The 21,105-nt window shown below is 36.3% G+C and overlaps 1 non-coding gene across 1 annotated transcript; it reads right to left on the bottom strand.

Annotated features, from left to right (window-relative positions):
- Window positions 1-3,703: 3,703 nt before the first annotated feature.
- On the bottom strand, window positions 3,704-3,806 carry LOC148210797 (small nucleolar RNA R71). Its single transcript, XR_015792044.1, has one exon. It is a non-coding gene; the product is annotated as a small nucleolar RNA R71 (small nucleolar RNA).
- Between the last annotated feature and the right edge of the window lie 17,299 nt (window positions 3,807-21,105).

Raw genomic sequence — 21,105 nt, forward strand, 5'->3', positions numbered from 1 at the left:
ATCTCTACCTAATGCAACATAAGTTTGAAGCCCTTGAAAACTTTAACGAGTACAAGACTAAAGTTGAGAACCAATTAGGTAAGACGATAAAGACACTTTGATCTAATCGGTGTGAAGAGTATATGGACTTAAGATTCTAGGACTATATGATAGAACATGGAATTACATTCTAACTCTCAGCACCTGGTACACTTCAACATAATAGTGTATTAGAAAGGAGAAATAGAACCCTGTTGACATGGTTCGATCTATGATGAGCTATCCTCAATTGCCTGCCTCGTTTTGTGGTTATGCAGTAGAGATTGCAATATACATTTTTAACACAGTTCCATAAAAAAGTTTTTCTGAAACACCTGTTGAACTATAGAGGGGACATAAATTTGGTTTACGTCACTTCTGAATTTTGGAATGTCCAGCACATGTCTTAATGACAACCCCAAAGAAACTGAAATATCGTTCAAAAGTGCGCCTATTCGTAGGTAACCTCAAGGAAACGAGAGGTGGACTATTCTTTGATCCACAAGAAAACAAGGTGTTTGTATCGACAAACGCTACATTGTTGGAAGAAGACCACATTAGAGATCATAAACCACGAACCAAGGTTGTGTTAAATGAGATTTCCGATGAAGCTACAAATAATCAACAAGAGTTGTTGATAAAGCTAGCACTTCAACAAGAGTTGTTGATGACGCTAGTACATCATGTCAATCACATCCATCTCAAGAGTTGAGAGTGCCTCGATGTAGTGGGAGAGTTGTGACACAACCTAATCGTTACATGGGTTTAATAGAAACCCAGGTCGTCATATCTAAGGCGTTGAGGATCCATTGACCTACAAAAAGGTTATAGAAGATGTTGATAAGGACAAATGGATCAAAACTATGAACCTTGAAATGGAATCTATGTACATCAATTCCGTTTGGGACCTTGTAGATCAACCTGAAGGAGTCAAACCTATAGGTTGTAATTGGATCTACAAAAGAAAACGAGATGCTGAAGGGAAGGTATAGACCTTTAAGGCTAGATTGGTGGAGAAGGGTTACACCCAAAGGGAAGTGGTGGACTATGAGGAAACCTTCTCCCCGGTTGCCATGCTAAAATCAATAAAAATACTCTTGTCCATTGCCACATTTTATGATTATGAAATTTGGTAAATAGATGTCAAGATTGCTTTTCTGAATGGCAATCTTGAAGAGAGTATTTATATGTCTCAATCAGAAGGGTTCATTAAGTAAGGTCAACAGCAAAAGGTTTGCAAGCTTCAATGATCCATTTATGGATTAAAACAAGCATCTCGATCTTGGAATATAAGATTTGATACCGCAATCAAGTCTTATGGTTTTGACCAGAATGTTGATGAGCCTTGTGTATTACAAGAAAGATCATCAACAACATTGTAGCTTTCTTGGTGTTGTATGTGGATGATATCCTACTCATTGGGAATGATGTAGGTTTCCTAACTGACATTAAGAAGTGGCTAGCAACTGAATTCCAAATGAAAGATTTGGGAGACGTTCAGTTTGTTATGAAGATTTAAATCATAAGAAATCGAAAAAACAAAACGCTACCCCTGTCTCAGGCAACTTATATCGACAAAATGCTTGTCAGATATTTGATGCAGAATTCCAAGGAACAATGTCCTAAGACACCTCAAGAAGTTGAGGATATATATGACATGCATTCCCTATGCTTCAGTAGTGGGTAGCCTGATGTATGTCATGTTGTGTACTAGGTCTGACATTTGCTATGTAGTCGAGATTGTCAGTAGGTATCAATCAATCTAGGATATGATCACTAGACTATCGTTAAGGGAAACCTCAAGTATGTTATGAGAACAATGAACTATATGCTTGTGTATGGCGTTAAAGATTTGATTGTTACATGATACACTAACTCTGATTTCCAAAGTGATTAGGATTCAAGGAAATCTAATTCGGGGTTAGTGTTCACTCTTAATGGAGGAGCTATAGTATGACAGAGCATCAAACAAGGATGCATCGCAGACTCCACAATGGAGGTCGAATATGTTGTCGCTTGTGAATCAGCAAAAGCGGCAGTGTGGCTTAGAAAGTTCTTAACTGGTTTGGACGTTGTTCCAAACATGACTTTGCCCATCACACTTTTATTGTGATAACAAAAGAAGTCATAAAATAGGCAAGCACATCGTGAGGAAGTATCACATGATACGAGAAATAGTGAAATGAGGGGACATGATCGTCGCGAAGATGGCTTCTGGGCATAACATTGCTGATCTGTTTACAAAGGCTCTTACGGCTAAAGTGTTCGAGATATGTACAATATAGTATTGTCCAAGTGGGAGACTTCTAAAGGGTATTGTGTATGCCCTAGTTTATTGTATTTGTTATTTATTGTACAACCCACTTTTGCTTTTAGCGCTTCTACACCCTACTAGAGTTTAGTTCAAATTGGAGTTTGTTGGGTTTTATGCCCTAAACTCGTGGTTTGTAAACATAAAACAAATATTCATTCAATAAAGTTGTTATTGATGTTTCTCTTAGAATTGCATTAACCCAAATCCAATAAACTAACATCGAAGGTTACATCATGTAACTGGAGCAGTATATAAGAAATATACAGTATATGTTTAATACACAGCGTATATATTTGATATATAGTGTATATATATACAGTATATATTCGATATATAGGTGGATAATGTTGCAATAGTAACCTAAAGGGTCTATAGTATATGGATCAGGTTGGGTGTCTGATCCTAGTAACACTATGGATACAGCCCACTTTGCAATAGTTACAAAGGACTTGATCCAGGTCGTTCGTGTGGAGACATGCGAGTGGGGTTATCCTATACAATGAGTTCGTATAAGACCGGACTGCGAAATAATTAATCTTTAGCTATAATACCGTTAGCTAATAGATTAATATTTTAATAGGATTACCAGGTAACTCGATCTCAATCCTGAGTGAGTTATGCACTCATGCCTGTTAGGGCTCGTCCTTTGATTTATATGTGTGAGAGTGGCTCGAGTCGTCAACTCAATATTCTGACAATTTTAGGGACGAGATCGAGTGGGGAGTTGGGAACATGAGTGTTTGATAACTCTTCGTAAGAGAGTGCTCTGTAGCATATTTTGGTGTGTAAATGTAAGAGTCATTATCAAAAGACCATGGAAAAGAGAAGAAATCAATTGGTTGGGTCCCCGAGCTTTTAGAATTCTCAATTCCCTCATTTTGAATGAATTATGCTTAATTATGGATGTTTTGTATAGGAATTGGAGATTTTGTTCAGGGCAAGCGAAGTGCTTTCAAGGCTATAAAAGTCTTTCGAAATGCTATTCTGCACGCAGATGTTATTGAGCATGAAATTAGAGCTTATACGGCTCCAACATTCTACGACTTCAACCTAGTGATTGTAGATCCTACTATTGAAGCCAATAGATTTGAGTTGAAGCTGACAATGTTTCAAATGCTCCATACCGTACAGCATTTCTATGGACTTGCATCAGAAGACCCTCATTGTCACCTACGTTATTTCATGCAAGTGGCTGATTCATTTAAGGTAGAAGAAGTTAGTAAAGAGGCTATGCGCCTGAAGTTATTCCCTTATTCCTTGAGGGATAATGCTATAGCATGGTTGGATTCTTTACCTGTAGAGTCAATCACTTCATGGAATGATTTAGCATAGAAGTTCCCGATGGAATACTTCCCACCATCGAAAAATGTGGTGCTTAGGAGCAAGACAATTTTCAACAACTCCCTGGAGAGTCATTGAGCGAGTTATGGGAGAGATTTAAAGGACTGCTCCAAAAGTGCCCTCATCATGGAATCCCAAGTTGCATTCAGATTGAAACATATTATAACGGTTTGAATGAGGCCACGTAGTTGGTGATAGATGCTTCAGCGAATGGAGCATTATTATCAAAGCCGTATGCTAAAGCCTTCGATATTCTGGAAAGAATCTCGCACAATAAGCACCAATGATCAAAGTCCAGGGCTGCTTCAGCAACTACATCTAAAGGATTAGTAGATGATGATGCGGTGGCATATTTATAGTAAAAAATTTCAAAACTAGTAGACATTGTGATGATGAGCATATCGCACTCAGATGCTGTAACATCCAATGATAAGGTAAACAGTGTGCAGAATGTTTCATGCCCTTTTTGCGAATGAGAGAATCGTTTTGAGGATTGTTTGGGCAACCCAACTTCAATGTTTTATTTGGGTAATCAGCAGCCAAATAGGAATAATGCTTATGGAAACATTTATAATCCTAATTTTAGCTGGGACGGAAATCAATCAGGGCAGAATGCTGGAGCAGCTAGAACCAGTAATGCTTCAACATATCATCAAAAGGTGTAGTACTGATTTGGTTTTTCTGGGCAGAGTCAACAGGACGTTCCAAAGCATCCAAAAACTATGACCCTAGAGTATATGTTTAAGGCGTATATGGTAAAGAACGAGGCTTATATGTCGAAGAATGATACTATTGTTTAAACTCTAGCTGCATCATTAATATGGAGGTGCAAATAGGTCAGCTAGCTACATAATTGAAAAGTTGTCCATGAGGAGTGCTTCCGAGTGACACTCAACAATCAAAAAAAGGTGGGAAGGAGGAATGTAACACCATTACATTGAGAAGTGGGAAGACATTACCTCCTGCCTATCAAAATACTCTAGGACTCCATGATGATATAAATGAAGAAGAATAAATTGAGGCAGACAGGACACCTACAACCATGACAGTTAAAAAAAGTACAAACCTTAGGGAGTTAACCGCAAGGCAACACAAGAGAAGAGGTCAACCTAGTTGCTAAGATAGACAAAGCTATAGCATCCTTCTCCAAAACAACTGAAAAGACAAAGCATCCGGAAAAGGCCACTGTTCCAGCAAGAACAACAGAATATATTCCTACAGTACCCTACCTAAAAAGGCTATAGAAAAAGAATCAAAATGGGCAGTTTAAATGATTTTTTTAGGTACTTAAGTAGATACATATTAATATCCCATTAGTAGAAGTCTTGGAGCAGATGCCTACATATGTGAAGTTTTTGAAGGATGTGCTCACTGAGAAGCGTAGGCTATGAGAGTTTGAAACAGTCTGTTTAACCAAGGAGTGTAGTACAATTTTGACCACTAAAATACCGAAGAAAATGAAAGATCCTGGAAGTTTCACAATTCCACTAGCTATTGGAGGTCAGAAAAATTGACAAGCACTGTGTGACTTGGGTGTGAGCATCAACTTAATGCCTTTATCTATTTACAAGAAGCTAGGCATGGGAGAACTAGGCCTACCACTATAACTCTTCAACTGGCAAACCGTTCCATCACTTATCCATAAGGGAAGATTGAAGATGTATTGGTACAGGTAGATAAGTTTATATTTCCTGCTGATTTCATAATACTTGACTATGATGCAGATCAATAAGTGTCAATCGTCCTTGGAAGACCATTCCTAGCCATAGGGAGAGCATTAATGGACTTACACAAAGGAGAGGTTACCGTGTTTGTGCAAGATCAGGAGATAAATTTTTCAGTGTATGACTCCATGAAGCTAAAGAGTGCTCTATGCTAAAAGTTCTAGATGAAAAATTAATAAAGACGCTGAGCTCATAAGCTATGCTGGAGCATACTGTAAGCAGGGAAGCTGGAGCTCAATAAGGCTTTACTGGTGGAGATAAAGTACACATCATTGTAGAGGAAAAGTTGCAAAGCTTACTTGTAGAAGACCCACCCGACATGAAGCCTACTCTAAAAAATCGTGCATCAATGATGAGGAAATCGAGAAGAGATCTATAATCATCATGCAACAAATAAAAAAAGGAGCCTTTCCTAGCGACAAAGATAGGGAAACAGATGATGGATCCGAAGACGAAGATCAGCCTACGAGCGACTCGTTGGATGAGAAAGAAGACGAAGGAGATTGACCAGCTGCTTGACATGTAAGAGGAAGTACCTTTCCCTTTTGCTCATTTTGCATAACCCCAACCTCGATGATATTTTAAATTTAGGTTTTTACTTTATGTTGTTTATTTTCATTTGTCACTATTTTGCAATATAATTTTCCATGCATTAAGCTTTAGATTTTTGGAGTTAGATGTGTGTACCCCTCCCACAATTATATTTTGAGTGCTTAAATGAATTAAATTATGATTTTCTTACATCTGCTGTTCTATGCATCTTGTTATTTCCCTGCCTTCTTAAGTAACAATGTTGCCAATGCATCTTTATTCTTAAATTTAGCTTTTTACTAAAGCATTCGCTTGCGGGCAGTGACTGTTTTTGTTCCTGCTCTAGCTTAGGTTCCAGTACAATGGCCCCAGCAGCATCCTGTGAGTACAATTTCGAAACAGAGAACACATAGTTGATAGGCTTCAATAACTTACCTATCCGAGCCAACCACTACCTTAGTATCACCATATAGTCAATCCTTCTATTTCACACCCTTTTGATGTCCCTTTACACCATCTATATTTGACCTGCAAAAAATGCCCCTTATGGAACTCCATTTTTCTTAGTTCTAAGTTTGGGGGTATGCGGGAGCATCCTATATCTTGTTGTCAGTCGCATTGGAGACACTGCTACGTTTCAAGTTTAGGGGTGTGTGCGCGCTTGCTTTGTTTTTGTAAGGATAAGTTTGTAATGTGTAACTATGAATCTTTCTAGTCCTATAATTCAGCCATTTTCAAAATAAAAAAAATAAAAAAAAGGAAAGGAAATAACAAAAAAAAATTTTTAAAGCGGTTGTAGGACTAGGAAGGGCTAGTAGCCATAGTTGAAAAGATAGGTTGGTAATAAAAGGGTAGTGCCCTAGGCGAGCGAGAGGGATTTAGAGAAGTGTATCTCTAGCTAAGTTCATGTTTTTTAAGAGGAAAGTAGGATGATGCTAGAGTCGTAGGAAAGAGCCTTTGCTAGAGCTGGAATAAGGATTTAGTTGCTCTCTTGTAGATGTTTTTAGCGAAAGCAGGTTCATAGGCTTGAATATGTGATGGCATTATGTGTAAAGGCATAAACTAGGACTTGAAGCAAGATGTGTGTTTACTAGTTGCAAATGCTTTTCATATTACTAGGATGTTAGATTTAATCTTGGTTGGGGATAAACAAGGTTTTATGTTTGAGGGTGTGATATCTCTCGATAAGAGAGTGTTTTGTGGAGTAATTTGGCAATTTTGGTGTGTAAATGTGAGAGTCGTTATCAAAAGACCATGGAAAAGACAAGAAATCACTTAGTTAGGTCTCTAAGCTTTTAGAATTCTCAATCCTCTCATTTTTAATGAATTATGCTTAATTGTGGGTGTCTTTATATAGGAATTGGAGAATTTGTTGAACGCAAGCCAAGTGCTTTCAAGGCTGTGAAACTGTTGCTGAAGCATGGCAGGAAGATGCATTTATGCTGGAGTCGGAAGCTGCTCAGGATGCTCTAGAGCGTGTGACTTCGCAGTAATTTATTTGCACCAGTTTTAGTGTGTCCGTACAGCCTGCTGATGGTGCCCTAATTTTTAAGGACGCGATATATATATATATATATATATATATATATATATATATATATATATAAAGAACAATTCCCAACCGCCACAAAGAGCTCGAGAATAGAAAATCCATTTGGGCAACGAAATTGGAGAACATTCCTCACCAATTTCGAGGAGAAGCGACGAAGAAGAAGCCGACCCTTATGTCTCACTGTACTGGGGGAATCTTCACTACTGCTGAAGCTCCCTTACTCAGTGGGCTACATTTCTTCTCTACCAACTCTTATCTTTTCTTTAGTTATGAACTAAACCCCATCTTCGGGGGGGATGAACGCACTGTAACTCTTGGTTATTTATGTTTTAGTAACTCATTTATATTTATGTTGATTTAATAGAGGATTTTTTAATATTTCATCTTACCGACTTTGTTTGGCTAACATTATTAGTTGCTATGCTCACTTAAGGCTTCGGAAAGTCCTTATGTTGCATGTTTGTCTCTATTTGCGTAAGATTTCTCTCTTTGGAGTAGAATGGTGAGTACTTTAGGTTAGTTCGTAAAAAATTGTCACTCAAGTCATTTCATAGGTTGTCCACTGGGAAATTTATCTATACACTTAATGTAATGCTGAGAAGGATGGGTTAAGTAAGATATTAGGGAAACTAATATGAGATGTAGTGTAAAGACCCGAATTTCTGATACGTTTAACGAAGTAACGGTCCTATAACGCTTACTAAACTCTCCTATTTAAGGTAACCAAAATGTAATGTTCTCTTAATGCAACATACAAAATGAAGGTGCACAACAATGGAATATCCAGAAAATAATACCCGCCTCAGTGGTCAGGAATCCAATCAAAAAAAAATAATCGTTTTGTCACATAATCCAAAATACACCAGTAATTCGAATAGTAAAATACCCATAAAGCAATAAGAGAAAGTGTCCTTTGAGATAACCCAATGTCTAATTCCCCTTTTATTTCATAACAATAAGATTTTTAATGATGTCTGCAATGCACGACATTATTCCCTAGCCTAACCAACACAGCTAGTGATCCCTCCTCAGTCAGACCTCCTCCACGTCATCACCACGGTCGGTCCTGTTCACACCTGAAACAAATAAGGTAGAGGGGGGAGGGGGTGAGTACATAAAATACTCCGTAAGTAGCCCACCCTAACTAACACCACAACACGCTCGTAATCACAACCACATCAAATGAAAACAATAGCAGAACAAACAGATAGGCAGCACGGGATAATAATAATAGATTAACATTTCCATACAAGCAACCCAACGCCTAGACTTCCGGGCCTCCAACCACACGACCCACTAGCCTTTGTCCCTACTTGAACTAACATTCACTCCCACCCTATGTTGGTACTCCAAGTCTAACTTTTCGAGGCGTAACGGCTCTTGACATTTATTCCCAAGATACCGACCTCCCTCTACAACGCTTGGTGTTCGACCTTGCCATTTATCCCCAAGGTCTTGAATTGTTACTCATAAGCACCACTCCACGTTAGTCCCCCGACTCTAACTCTTCGAGTCGTATTGGCCCTTGACATTTATTCCCAAGGCCCCAATACTTCTCTACAGAAGCTTGGTGTTCGACCTTGCCATTTATCCCTAAGGCCTTGAACTGTGCACCAGTCCTTGACATTTATCCCCAAGGTACCGATGACTACTCGGCGTATTGGTTCTTGACATTTATTCCCAAGACCCCCAATACTTCTCCATAGAAACCTGATGTTCGGCCTTGCCATTTATTCCCAAGGCATCCACTCAAAGCTTTGAATAACCAAGCGACTAGTATGCATTTTCAATTTAGACAACCCACAGGTTAACGAACCACTAACCCGAACCATCACTCTTGACAATTCCCACTAATCCTCCAAAGACAACCTATAAGTAAGTCTTCCACATTTCAATTCACAGCACAATTTTACTAGCATGCTTTTCTTCGTACCAAACAATACACTAACCTAGCAGCTTCCAACAAAACAATGTAAAACTATATAACAGGCTATCAACACATGCATTTCGTCTCCGACATGTTTACAAACGTCATGGGTTAACTGCTTCCAACCACAATAATCATAACTAACCAATCACAACCAACAATAAGAAATCATGCATTCTCATAATGTCTAACAATGAAAACAGTAACACGTAACACAATGACAATCACTAAGAGTTCACAAAACCAAGACTAACAATTTTCTAATGCACGAAATAAATTATTCTAACTAAAAATCAGCACCAAACCATTTCGTTAACACCAAATAATGCACGCACTCGCCCCCTCGTGCTACTTACTCACTGCTATACTCCTATATCTTGCGTCAACTCACCACCTAATCAACAATAGACAAACGAAATAAATAATACAAAATTTTCAGCCGTCTAAATTCATTCTAAGAGATCTTGCAATGTCCATTACCGCAAAAATCGACTTCGTCTAGGTGCGGGTAACTCAGGCCTAACTCGAATAAATGTGGGTTGCGTAAATCGAGCCTCTAATGGTTATGGGTAGGTACCGAGATCGGAAACTGCTGTTGTCCGGACTATTTCAGCAGTAAAAACTCACCAAAATGATGCCCACGACGCTGTGTGCAGCAATGACCCGCGCCACGACCCGCTGCTACCGGAATCCGCGCACCACCGCTACTGCCCGACGCCCGCGCACCACCGCTGCTGCCCGACACCCGCGCACGCATGCTGCTGCCGGAAAGTCGCGCACTCGTTGATGACCGATGCCGCGCACCACCGCTGCCCGGAGTCGCCCGCCGCCTTTGCCTGCCGCGCCATCGCCTGCTGCTATTGCTGTCAAAACCACCGGTGGTCGCCGTCCGTCGAGTGCTTCGGGGAGGGTTGAGGTACCGGTAGAAGAAAAAAAAACGAAAACTAAAACGGGGCGGGAGGGGGGAAGAAGAGGCTCACGAATTGGAGGGGTTTTGGGGCCTAGGGTTTTCTCCTTACCTTTCTTTTGTTTTTTTTACAAGAAGGGACCCACTTAGACTAGGTTCTTTTCTTTTTCCCTCTTGTTTTAAAACAAAGAAGGCCCACTTACCTAGATACTTAACCTGGGCCCAACGGACTAGACCAATTGTAGAGAAAACAATTTCCTCGTTACAGAATAATTAGATACGTAAGTACACTTCAACACTCATAACAATTACCACAGCAGCTCGAAATAAAATGAAATGAAACAATGAAATTAAATAAAAAGAAATTTCTAAGAAAAGTGGCCCGGAGACTCGAGGGTAAACTAACCTGAGTAACGCGAGGCGTTTCATATAGCTTATACATAAGCGCATAAAACACGGTCCTAAACATAGGCCCAATAATCCATAAAATCAAATGAGTTGATAATTACATTCTATGATTGTAACTATACATAAAGTATGATAGTAGTTTACCCTAGGCTCTGCAGCAACCAAACGTGGTTCGTGAAATAGTAGAACTCATTATTCCAGAATTAGCGAAGTAGTGTCTGACAGCTTTTTCCTCAAGTGTGTATGTTTTATATTTTCTCTCAAAACTGACACAAGAAGCATATGAGTTGTGTTTTAAAAAGAAACTTGATATTTGCACACTCAAACCACAATTTTATTACTCAGTTTTATCTAGAAAAACACAATTGCATTTTGAACCATTTCATCTCATTAAATTCATTTTGAAAGCACAAGTCCCTGAGGATTCGAACTTGGAATTACTTCCTTGTATTACTTGTGACTGTGTATGCTTGCACGTGTCTCCTAACTTTTAAGGTAGAGAATATCCCGAGCACCAATGTAAAGGAGAGCTCCTTGAGCAATTTGACGATCCATTAGCATCCAATTCTTTTCATTTCAGTCTTATATCATAGATAAAATTAGTTTTATGGGAGTTTCCGTCGTTAAAGCTTCTTTCGATTCATTTCAAGTTTTATTTCATTTGTACTTCATCTATTTCATTTCTCTAAATGCTTTCTAGCGAGTTTTAACTTCCTTCAAACTTGAAAGAGAGGAAGGTTAAGCTAGTGTTGGTTGTACTTTGGTATTCATTAAATTTAATCAATGGAAGTATTTCTCTTATTTCTTCGAGCATTTTTCTTTCTTTAATTATTTACTAATTTAGTTTTCAACTTCGCTGTGGAATGCCTTGGCAAAATTTATTTAACTAAATATGGTTGAAAAAACCCTAGTTGCTCATGGCGCATTTGTAGGTTAGTTCGTAAAAATTTTATGTTGAGTGATTCCGTAGGTTGTCTACTAGGAAATTAATCTATACACTGAAGCCTAATAATGAGAAGGTTGGGTTATGTAAAATATCAAGGAACTAATATGGGATGTGGCTTTGACATAAGCACATAAACCATGGTCATAGACATAGGCTTTCTGACTCATAAAGCAAATGAGTTGATAATAACGTTCTAGGATTGTAACCACGTATAGACATATGCAGTAGGTTACCAAAAGGCTGCAAAATAACCAAAAGCTCTTCGTGATAAGAGTAGAAGTCAATTTCCATGTAAGTGTCAAGTAATGTCTGATGCTTTCGTCATTAGTGTGTCATTTTGTCAAAAACTATGGCAAGAAACAGAGGGCTTGTTTTTATAGGGTAGCGTAATACTTGCAAACTCAAATCACATATTTATTATTATTTTTACCCATAAAACTCAATTGCAGTTTCAAACATTTCATTTTAACTTATTTGAAAGCAAAAGTCCCTTAGGATACGATCTCATAATCACTTCCTTGTATTACTTGTCAGCCGTTTTTCACTTGCACATTGCTCTTATCTTCTGTAGTAGAAAATTTCCCAACAGTATGTTACGAGATATTTGTAATCATATGTATTTGTCGAATATAATGAGTTCTTACTCCCTTAAGCTCGAGAGAGAAAGAGTATGGTTCATTCGGATTACAAACTTCTCTTTTACAGCTTTGCTTTTTAACAAATTGATTTTAAATCATGTTTACCTTTTTCCAAACCTTTGCATTTTGTTTTCCTTTAAAAATACGAGCTAAATATGGTTTTACTAACCCAGTTATGGATGATTAGCTAAATGAATAAAATGGGACAGAAAGGGTATAATGGTGTTTTCTAACTTTTTCACCACCTAACGCTTTTTTCTATCAAGTTTAATTTTTAATTTGGCCAGGAGAAGGTTGACTCGTTTTTTACAACTTAATGGATTTAACTAAAGAGAGAAAGGCTTTAGATATAAAATTTCATTCAAGTGGCCTACATATAGGACCTTGATTCAAGGTTGCATTTATTTTTAATCCAAAACTAAGGGACATTCCAACACGGATATTTGGAATAACTTATAAACTTCAAGATCACTTAGATATGAGCGGATTAAGAAGCGTAGTAGTTAAATAACAAAGAGATGTCGAGCATCCCGAGCTTGTCCCAACATTTTCCAGTCAATTTGAAGTAACTTCGGGCTAGATTTTATTTCATTGAATTTTCAAACAACCAAACTAACAATAATTATATTTATTTGTCAAAATCAATTATAGAACTTCCGATCGTTATCATTTTTTCCATAAGACTACGTTGTCCATGAGGATCATTACTCAGAATGACTGATCTATGATCGTTACTTCATATTAGAAATATTGGTCAAATAACTTATCTATCGAATATAAAGTATATCACTAATAGCTAGATGAAGTATATAAATTACACTAAATATATGAGTGATAATTTATATTAGGTATATCACTCATAAATCTTCTTTGATTTTTGAAGATTTTGGTTTAAGTAACATTACAAGTTTCTCATTGATATATCAATTATATTAGTGATATACTCCATTTCTAGTATATTACTAATAAAAATAATATAAAAAATATAAAAAATATCATAGATAAACTTTTATAGTATCACTAATAAATCTTTATCAGGTTGAAGATTTTTGTTAAAATAACATTAAAGTTTCTTATTGATATATAAAGTATAAGTGAGATACTTCATTTTAGGTATGTCATTGATATAACTAGTATATCTAATATCAACTACATTAAACATACAGTTCATATTAGGTATGTAATTGATATGGAAAATATAAAGTATATCACTGATATAATTAATATACCCTAATATGATAATATACTTTATATCAGGTATATCAATATTAAAGGTATAACCTACATTTCTCTATATATTTTTTAATTTGGGAGGGAATTCTAATATTTGCCATATTTACAAATTAGAAAAGTGGTTCCTATGTTTGCAATTAACTAAACCATCATGGTTTGACCCATTGGTTCAAAGGGGCCAAGATAAATTCTAAAGAATTTAGAACAAATTGGTTGAGACCATATTGTTGGAAGAAAATTGAACATCGATACGTGGACACACCAACTCATCTCGGGACGATCAGAAGTGGAAATCTAAGCCAACTAGAGATTCCAACCTGACCAACTACGGGCTAAGAAACGTGGGTTGTACCATGCTGACGCTCGAAATACCAAGTCTGTGCTTGTGGAAGATCCATCGTCCAAGCTATAGATTCAAGTTACACGGATGCAGGTTTGCATAAATGACATAGCACAGGCACTACTAAATACCATAGTTCCAGTTCCCAACCTGCTAGAGCCTGAGGTCCCTCGTGACCTAAAGGAAGGGAAAAAAAGTGGATAACAATAAAACGAGAGCACCAACACTACAATGGGTAGAGAAGTTGGTCCTAGGTGGGAATGACTGACCTAAATAAAGCATCGATCTCCAACCAGAACTATCTCCTCAACCTTCCAAGGCGAGGCGAGTATAACAAAAATTGAGTTTCGAGATGATAGGAACTCGAGAAGATTCACCTTGAAGAATCTATAGGCAACCTGAGCCTGCAAATGCAGTTTAACCAACTCGAGAAAGACCTGGTCAACGAGCTGATGGGTGACCTGAAGAAAGTGAGCAAGCTAACCTTTGATGATGTTGTGCTTGAAGATCGACCATTCGTTTGGGCCATCCTTGATGTACTGATCCTCCAGAAGAGCTCATTGCCAACCTTCGACAAATATGACGGTATAATAGACCTAGTCAACCATGTAGAGACCTTCACGTCCATCATGGACGTCCAAGTCTATTCAGACGTAATGAAGTATAGGCGTTCTCAATTACATTGCAAGGGCTCGCTAGGTAATGATTTAGGTTGCTTGCACATTACTCCATCTCGACTCAAAAGAAGCTGCATAAAACATTCGTAGCTTAGTTTGCAACCTATAAGGATGCGAAAAATTCAGATACTTACGTCTTTCCATCGATTAGAAACCAAAAAAGGATCCTAATGAGATTACATTAAGAGGTTTTTGGCCAAGCAAATCAAAGTTGAGAATTGTACCGATTTGATTGCCCGCACAACCTTTTGCAACAGAGTGAGTCATGAGAAGCTGAGCTGGTCACTCATAAAGAATCTTAAGCCCACCCATAGTAGTTGCCTTGATTGAGCAACCAAGTTCATTGAGGCTAAAGATATCATGTTGTCCACGAACGACAAATACTTCAAGTTCAATTCTCCACCATAGTCTAAGGAAACTGACAAAAAGAATAAATGAAACAGGTCGAGCTCTTCACACCAACCTGACTATGATCGGCGAAGCGACCAACGATCTAACAAACTGCACGAGTTTCATACATTCACCCAATTGAACATTCCCATTTATGATATATTGGCTAATATTCAAGATGCAAGGCTCGACCTGCTAAAAGACCTAATGTCGCTACGTCGAGATCCCGACCAACACGATAGGTCAAAGTATTATTGTTTTCATCGGGATCACGGTCATTTTACATCTAACTACTACGACTTAGAGCAACATATAGAGAGTTCGATATGACAAGGCTAGTTCAAGAAGTATGTCAGAAGGAAGGATCGGAGGGCAGCTCAAAAGCGACGACGACAAGAAAGAGGAAAAGAGTGAGATATCTAGAACTCTCTCCAAGCACGAGGACCGACCTCCAATGATCAATACATGGAGGACCTAGCGGGGGCCAATTAGGCCACAAAGCTAGAAGAAAGGACGAGAAGCTCGACACGAAATCTGCTCAGTCCAAGCTAAACCAGAAGCCTGCTCGATAAATTTCTCCGATGCTGACCTGCAAGGCATCCATTTTCCTCACAATGATGCATTGGTAATCCCTCCTCAAATCGACCATGTCATGATTTGACAATTCCTGATAGATGGTGGCGCATCTACCGTCATTTTATCCCTCTCGACCTACACAAACCTCGCATGGGCCAGAGCTCAGTAGAAGAAAAGTCCAACTCCGCTAGTCGATTTCTTAGGAGAGAGTGTTACTCCAGACGGATGCATCAAGCTCTCGATCACTCTTGGCAAAATAGTCACTCAGGTAACTCAAGTGGTCGTATTCGTGGTGATTAATGGTAGATCAACATACAACGCTATCTTTGGCTGACCTATTCTTCATACTTTATAACCCATCCCCTCCACATACCATCAGATACTCAAGTATCCGACTTCCAACGAGTTGAAGTGATTCGAGGGGAATAGAAGACCTCGTGAGATTCCGCCTCAAAAGGATGCGCAACTTGCGTGACCATCTATGAGCAGTACGAGTTGAACGAAGAAGATTTGGTATCAATAGAGGCACGCCGGTTGAAAAACTCGAGCTAGTCCCATTGCTCAACCCTAAGAAACAAGTGAGAATTGGCACCAACGAGCTTATCAACTTCTTGAGAACCAATGTCGACATGTTAGCCTGGTCACATAAAGACATGTCATCCATTGATTCGAGCATCATGGTTCATCGGTTCAATATTGGTCCCTCCTCCGACCATGTTAAACTAAAGTGGTGAACCTGTAAATAGTGAGAGGAGTACAATCATGGTAGAGGAATTGAACGGACTTTTACAAGCTCATTATATTAAAGGAATTATCTATCTCAAATGGCTTTCTAATGTCGTCTTAGTTAAAAAATCTAATGGTAAATGAAGAATGTGCACAGACTCTACGAGCATAAATAAAGTATGTCTTAAAGATAGTTTCTGTAACAACCGAAAATATATATATATTTAAATTATTATTATTTTTTTAGTTGTTTTCTTTTATTTTCTCAAAGATAAACCTTTTTGTTTTAGAAATTATTTTTAAAAGATAATTTGTTCTTAGAATTAAAAAAAATAAAAAGAAAGAGTTTTATTAAATCTTTATATTTTGATGTTATCCTTCTAAAAAAAAGTTTCTTTAGGGTTTGTTATAAAAACTCTTAAACCCTAGGTTTTATTTTTCTTAAACTGCTAGACCTAGTTTTCTCTCCAAGAGAAAGAGAAAAAAAAAATAAAAAGAGTTTTGATATTTTCTCTCAAATATCGGTAAGTTTTTCTTCCTCATTGTTTTAGTTTTATTTTTCTTGATTTGTAGTTGTTTAATTCAGTTTATTGGGAAAAGTTTTGAGGTCTTTGTTTTTTAGAATAAAAGATTTTAAAGAAGTTTTACCCTAAAAATTTTCCAGAATTTTTTGTTTGAATTTTTTTGTTTATGAGACCGTTTTTGGGCTATTTTGAGATTTTTGCATAAAAAGTTTACCTACTTTTATCCTATAAACTATAGTTTATTGTTATGATTTTTACATGAAAAATATATGTTTTTACCAATTTTTCAAGGTTCTCTATACAGTTTTTAGATCTGATTTTTTCTATAAAAATCAGTAAATTGTTAATTGTTTTATGGAAAATTCTTGGAAGTTTTGTTTTTTTATAAAACATAAAATTTTGAAGATTTAAAATCTCCAAATTTTCAATTGATTATAAGGCTTTTAAATTTGTTTTGTTGAGAAACTTTTTGTAAATTTAATCCATATTAATTTATACCGATTCTTGTAATTTTAAAGTTTGTTATTGTTGATTTTAGAGGCTTTTTAACCCAGTTTTCAGATATGGTTTTGTAGCCCCAAATCAACACTTTCCTAATTATTTTGCATAAAAAAATGTTTTGAATGGGAAAATTGGGTATATAATATTTGGTTAGTAATTGGTTGAATTTTAAATTCTTGGATAGGATTTAAGGATTGATTTTGGATATTGGTTGTTTCTAGGCCTCTAAGTTGACAACTACCAAGGAAGAAGTTAATTAGATTCGTAGGATTTCTGAAAGAGGTAAGTGATTTACTATATCCCTTCGAAAAATATTGTAAGTGATTTACCATATCCATTCGAAAAGTATTGGAAGTAATTTGTCATATCCCTTCAAAAACTAAAATGTATTTTGAATTTGATAGGAAGATTTGAAATTGATATCTTGGATATGAAATTGAAGTTTTATTATGGATTTGAAAACTAATTTAACAATTGAAATTATGTTTATTTGCAAAGTATTTGAAGTATTCTTAAATGATTTGATAAAGTTTTGTTTAGATTTATTTAAAGGTTTGAAATTGATATTTTTGTTATTTGTGAAATATTTGAAATCATGTTTTAGAGGATTGATAAAGTTTGTTTTAAATTAGTTCAATGTTTTGAATTAATTTAATATTGAAAGTAAGTATTTGTTTTGCATTTGATTTGAAAGATATTTTGATTGATTTTATAAGGCTATCCGGATATGTCATGATTTTGTTTTGAGGAACGTTTTGCTTATTTGGGGTACTAACCTAATTTGGAATTGATGGATTTCTGTTCTGGCTTATTTGTGGGAAGGCACTTTTGTGGTTTGACATTCCTTGGGAATGAAGATTCATGTGTGTGTTATTCACTCACATGGCCTCACACTTAAGTAACTGTTGTGTTTGTTCTGGTCGATATTATTTCGACAACTCTGTTCTGGTCGATATTATTTCGACAACTCTGTTCTGGTCGATATTATTTCGACAACTCTGTTTTGGTCGATATTATTTCGACAACTCTGTTCTGGTCAATATTAATTCACAACTCTAATAGAAGCTTCTGATTGATTGGTGTTACCACGGGTAACCACATATGTTCTGTAGGCTACCCAAATAATGCAATCTTCCACTCTGATTTTGAAAGTATGAATGAATGTAAGATTGTTTTGAATGTTTGAATGATTTAGTGATTCGGAAGTTTGAAAGTTGTACCAAATGTTTTAGAAGGAATTTTGAAAGTTTTGATTGAAAGAAAGTTTGTTTTGAAGGATTTGAAGTTTGATCGATTGAAAGTTTGTTTCGAATGAATGGAAGATTGTTTTGAATCATTAAAGGTTCGTTTTGAATGAATGGAAGTTTATTTTGAAAAAATGAAAGTTTGTTTTGATTGACTGGAAATCTTACCTTATTTGAAGACTTTGTTTCCGAAAATCTAGTTTAATTTGAAAGTTTTGAAAATTGTATTAAATATTTTAAAGGACTTTATAAGTTTTGATTTGTTCGTATTTTTGTTTACGAATGTTTTGATAGGAAAATGAATTTCGAAATTCGATATGGAAATTGCTTATTGAGTATTTTTGTACTCATTTTTCTGTTTTCTAAATGTTTTCAGATGAAGGTTCAAGTGACTGTCAGATAGTGATTGAGGAATAGCGTTCTGGCATGAGGGGTTGAAATCTTTAGTATTTTACATTGTTTTTAGCTTATGAGAACGTAGTTAGTTCTAGTAGTTGTTCTTTGGCTTTATTATAGTGTAGGTTTTTTTGTTTCAAATTTGGACTTGTTCTTATCTTTTGTCATAGTATCAAATTAAATAAAGAAGTTTTTTCGTTAAATTAGTGTTCATTTGTTTACGCTTCCGCATTTTGTCAGAATGACCGTATTAGAAAATGCGGGTTGTTACGGTTGGTATCAGAGCAAGGGTATAAGGTTCTGTAGACTCTATAAGCAAGGTTAGCTAAGTCAGATAAACGCTCATGCCAGAACATTTAGGTTTGGATAATCCAAAGGATACGATGTTTTCTCTAAAGATTAACTTCTATGGTTATCTCCTTATTCATAGTTAAGTTAGGTTACCTTTCTTGGTAAGATTATTTTTTGGAACTTATTGAGGAAAAATTGGCATAAAGCTTTCTTATAAAGTAGTTTGGTTACTTTTGTCTTATAGAATTTTTTTGGCAGCAGAGTGTTGACAAATGGAATCAATGATATGATCTCAACGTTCGGTATGCTCTTGTAGTGGAAGATTGAATTCTATTCTTACGTTCATTAAGGAGTGAGGACCAAAAGTAGAGTTCCCACAAGCTATAAATTAAATTTTGGTTAGAAGTAGAGAAGTTTCACCTAGTGAATGGAATGGACTAATGAATACCTTTTGGATATGAAGAATAGATGGAAGAGATCGAAACTTTTTAGAACTCATCGATATTAGGTATATTGTTAGTTAATTGATTTCTAAAGCTACATGTGTGTTGGACAAGAGAGCGGTCTTGGTATTTAATTGAGGATAAACAAAAAAACTTTGAGTGTGTGTTGGACAAGAGAGCGGTCTTGGTATTTAATTGAGGATAAACAAAAAAACTTTGAGTTTATATATATATATATAAACTAACGTTGATGCCCTATCATAGCTGGCCTATTCCTATAAAACCAACCTCATTAGGTCAGTACTAGTGGAGATCCTCAATTCTCCATCCATCATGGAGCCCAACTTGATGGATGTTAAAGCTCAACAGCTAAGCTGGCTGGATTCTATCAAGGAGTTCATCGAAGGCAATCCATTACCAAAACTAAGTAGAAGCCTGAAAGCTCATACATAAAGCAACTCATTATGCAGGTAGAAGGAGATAACTCGCTCACCACATCATAATGCCACCTCCATCAGAAAATGTGTTTGTTAATTTTAATTTAAAACAAAATAAAATTAAAATTAAAGAAATAATTAAATTCAATACAATTAATTAAATAATTAATACTTAATTTAATTATTTAAATATTAAGTAATTAATTAAACTAATTTCATTAATTGAATAATATTTACTTTCATTTAAGTATCATACATTTAACAAATCATATTCAAAAGCTCCTTTATGTTAATCATATTCGGATTAATTTTAACCTAAGGTTGAAATATGAATCTAATTCTTATTAATTATTAATTGAATCTTATTCATAAAATATCTCTCATTAATAATGCATCTATATACATTATAGTTTAATTGTATATTATACAACTAATTTCATTCCCTTAAATAATTTGAAGAATTCAAATTCGTCCAAATTATTGATCTTCGTTTTACCCATTGTGAGCTAGCAAGAGTACCTAGTGGACCTGCGGGTTATAAGCTCCAATCCCTTAAGATTAATTAAACTTAGTAATTAATTTAATCAACATTCATTAACTACAGGTCATTCCACTAAAGACCTATAGTTGCACTCTTATGCAATACAGAACACATTGCATCCATGGATATAACCATTCACAATAAGTCGATTCTTCATGGGAGTTCGTAACTGCATATGGGTCAAATTACCGTTTTCCCCCTCAGTTACATATTGCACCTTAAGTACCACTGATCCTCTAATGAACAACCCGTTAATGGTCCGACCAATAAATAGAAGTCCCTCTTGGGCTAGTAAGAGGGTGGGACCCCTTGTTCAAGTCCCGGATTCAGCACTAAAGGGAACACTCATCTACTTACCTCGAGTTGGGAATGAGTGAATTTCATCTTCCATAGATATATTCCCAACTCCCCACTTGTTGTCGTCCCAAAAATGCTACGATTATTGAGTCAGCAACCCGGGCCGCTCTCACCCGTACAAAT

This window comes from Momordica charantia, assembly GCF_013281855.1.
Source record: "Momordica charantia cultivar OHB3-1 chromosome 6 unlocalized genomic scaffold, Mcharantia_2.0 BLBB01000006.1, whole genome shotgun sequence".
Taxonomy (NCBI): domain Eukaryota; kingdom Viridiplantae; phylum Streptophyta; class Magnoliopsida; order Cucurbitales; family Cucurbitaceae; genus Momordica; species Momordica charantia.